Source organism: Sinocyclocheilus grahami, unplaced genomic scaffold (assembly GCF_001515645.1).
Source record: "Sinocyclocheilus grahami isolate Dianchi unplaced genomic scaffold, SAMN03320097.WGS_v1.1 scaffold188.1, whole genome shotgun sequence".
Taxonomy (NCBI): domain Eukaryota; kingdom Metazoa; phylum Chordata; class Actinopteri; order Cypriniformes; family Cyprinidae; genus Sinocyclocheilus; species Sinocyclocheilus grahami.
In genome coordinates, this window is record NW_015505367.1 from 816,598 (window position 1) to 820,343 (window position 3,746).

The window sequence follows — 3,746 nt, forward strand, 5'->3', positions numbered from 1 at the left end:
AGTGTTACAAGCTCTTGGTGCATAAAGAAGATCTGTAAAGTTGCAAAGACTAAAGTCTCAAATCCAAAGAGATATTCTTTATAAAATTTAAGAGTCAACCACACCTACCTAAAACGGCTCGTTCTAACACGCCCCCACATGTCTACGTCACGATGTGGGAAGATTTCCCCCCAAATGTTCACGCAAAGAAAGAAGGCGTAACTTTTATTCTCACTGTAGTATTGTTGCCGCGCCATGTCGTGAAGGCGCTGTGTGTTTCATTGTGAAAGCGAAACTACTTTGTTTGGCCTTCCAAAAGAGGACGATATCCGCTTTGTCATGCCTAGAGCTGATCCGTGCTGGTCGCTGAGGAAATACATCAACTTTGCGCTGTGGATCGCCGGATCGGCTTTCACCGTGGACGTAGCGGAGTCCAGCCCGGGGTCGTCACATGTGGTTGCTGCAAGCCTCAGCTTTCACCGTGGACGAAGCGGAGTCCAGCCCGGGGTCGTCACATGTGGTTGCCGCAAGCCCAACGGACACGCCGTTCTCAAGCCCGCCGTCTGTTCCTCACTCTAGCCCGCCGTGTGTGACGCTGTGTTTTGTTATGAAAGCAAAACTACTTTGGCCTTCCAAAAGAGGACACGACTAGAAATCAGTGGTTAAGTTGTATTTACAACACTGTTCCAGAACAGCTCATCCCAAATATTCAGATGTGTGTAGCACATTTTATGGAGGACTGTTTCCTGATCTTGGGTAGTAGACTACAATGCCGGCTGTTCTGACTCACAGACTGTAAGTACGTTTTCATTTTAAGAATTTGCCACTGATGATTCAAACGCGAGCAGTGTAGAGTAGCGCTTGTTGTTTGTAATTTCTCCGATCACAAATGCAGACATGGTTTTATGTTTACGCGGCGCAATGCAATGCAATGCGTTAAAAGACAGTATAAGTCATTATAATACGTAATTATGTCCCCACTGGATGCAACAAATGCCTCGTTTATAATCGGTTTTAATGTTTTTGTCTTGTCGCTTCGGCTGGGACACGGCGTCACAGTATGGTAAGGGGCGTAACATTTCTGTCACACGGAATGGAATGATGTGTTGTTGTTTTTTTACCTTAAACTGCATAAACACATTTCATTACACCAAATACACAAAATAATGTTCTTTTTAGCAACATCACATGACCCCTTTAATTGACCTATGCTTTGAAATGATTTATTTAAAAGGACTTGCACAATCAAAAATGAGGAAGAACATAAAACAGCAATTGCTTCTTGTTTTACATTTTCAAACAAAAATCCCCTAATGGCCCAGAAAGCATGTTCAGATTGTGCAACACAATCATAATTAAAAGGAACAGGGAGACACTGATTGGTGAAGAATAAGTGTTGCATTCTGGTCTCAGTAGCTCACTCTTGTGGTAAGCTATGGTAAAGATGTAAAAGTCTTGTTTTTTTCTTTTTGTTCAAGACTTAAACTTTGACTTGAATCATGATGTAACTAAAATGAAGACAATTGTGCATATGTGATATATGCCTTCCAAAGCAGTAACCTATCCTTAATGAAAAGAAAAAAGCCTAAAAAACCTCTCAAACCAAATGTAAAATTAAAACAAATAATTGAAGAAAAACAAATTGACCATAAAATCAGTTTAGAGTTTATTTGCTTTTAAAATAATCACAAGATATTTAATTGTACGTTCTGTAATTCAGCTAAATGAATAAAACAGGTCTGTAAGGCACAATGTATCCAGTAGGTTCTCCATCATATATTTTCAGGCTTCATTATCTTTTAAAATAAAATAGATTTCCCATAAAATAAAATTCATTAAGACAGCTCATTACACTTAAATAATACAGTTCCCTTTCATGGGAACTTTGAACTGCATCCTCTAGGGGTCGCTATGGGGAACGCCTCATCGTGACCCGTGTCTGAAGCATACATTGAAAAAACACCAACAACACGTTGGCCAGCGACAGCCATGACGTCACTACTGGTGCGACTATAGTATAAATAGGCACCGGGAGAACACATCCTCTTCTTCGTCTTCATTGACTGTTTTGTTTGAAGCGTGCATTTCTGTGGTAAGAGCAATCTCTATTCATATCATTATGGCGAGCACTAGGTTTCTTAAAGCGTTTAAGAGGATGTGTGCATCCGTGGTGTCGTTGTTTAACATCTGATGACACACACAATCTATGCGTCATTTGTTTGGGCGAAGAGCACACACGCGATGTCTCTGAGGGGGCAATCGGCATGCACTGCGAGTGTTTTTCCAATGAAAAAGCTCCGCTCTCATTTGTCTCTCTTTTCGAGGAAAGACGGGCAGCCATCTGCTTCCCGCGATTCAGGACCCGCCGCTGCACGGAGGAGAATGAGCTTGTGGGGATCGCAGGTGGATCTGGCTGATGAGTTTGAAGAGGGGTTTTCCCTCTTGTGATCGTCGGCTGTGGACGAGAGTGAGCCGCTGGAGGATGATGTTATTTAATTAACATTGTCTGATCCAGGGGCCAGTGCTCTGCTGAGTTCGGCCCAGCAAAAGCAGGAAATGTCTGAGGAGGGCAAAGAAGCTGAGGCTGAGCCTTCCCCATCCTTCTGCCCTGCATATGATGAGCTTTTGAAAGTTATGGATCGCGCCACGGCGAGGCTTTACTTGCCATGGCGCGGGCGAAGAAAGTGACGTCGCGAGGTCATCTCGATGAACGTTATTTTTTCTGGCCATAACCCTCCAGCTCAGGTGAGCATTCCTTTCTTCCTGTTTTCCATATAGAGATTGAGAAGGAAAGGAAGAGGCCCCTTCGCGGCTCGCACTCCTCCCCTGCCCGCGGGTAGGGGTAGGAAGAATCGCGGGTCAAAGGAAGGTAGGTATAAGACCTAAGGGATGTGATCCAGACAGGGCGTCAGCGCTTTTTTCCGGATCAGAGTGATACCTCAGTATCCACTCATTTCCTTCGGGGGTCTTACATCTGCCCTTATCTTCCCCTTCCTAATTCCCCTTTAACCACCATCTCCACCTGACCGAGGTTAGGTGGGAATTTCCTGCATTACAGTCTCCTATGCTGGACCTATGATGTTTGGTTGGTTCTATATCTTCATAGTGACCACCTTACTGATGGTCCGGACCAGAGGCTTTTTCGGACGGGGCTCCGACGCGGGAAACATGGTGTGTGAGTACGATCCATTTCTAAATATATATATATATATATACACGTGTGTGTGTGTGTGTGTGTGTATTTCACGTGCTGGTGGTTGTGTGTATAACCCTTCTGCTAGCTTTCTTTGCAGTGTTTCCCGGGACCTGTGTGTTTCTGTCCTTTTTCTAGGGTAGGTCCTCGGTGAGCACCCCCTCTGCTGGATTCAGAAACCGGGTGCTCGACTTGCAGTGTTTATCTCACTCGTTGATATATGTCCAGATGGTACGATAAGCCGGGTTTCGGCTTCATACTTCCTGGATCATGTGGCCAGATCACAGGCTTCTGCGGGAGCCTTCTTGATCATCAGGCCCCCGGCATGGCACTGCAAATATTTCCTGGACGTCCGGGCTGGGCTTATGCTTTCAGGCTGCCCTGTCTGGTTTACTGTATCTAGGTCGCCCTGAGGGGCCTCCTGATCACCAGGATATCCCCTCTTGCTGAGGCATCGAGCGGGAAGTATAGGTTGCATTTGCGAGAACCTTCTTGTGTAATGCTGTCTCAGGCAGTGCTCCCCTCACCTTAGAGGGTTGTATTTGAGCTTGCCTCTCCCGTTTGGCCCAGTACT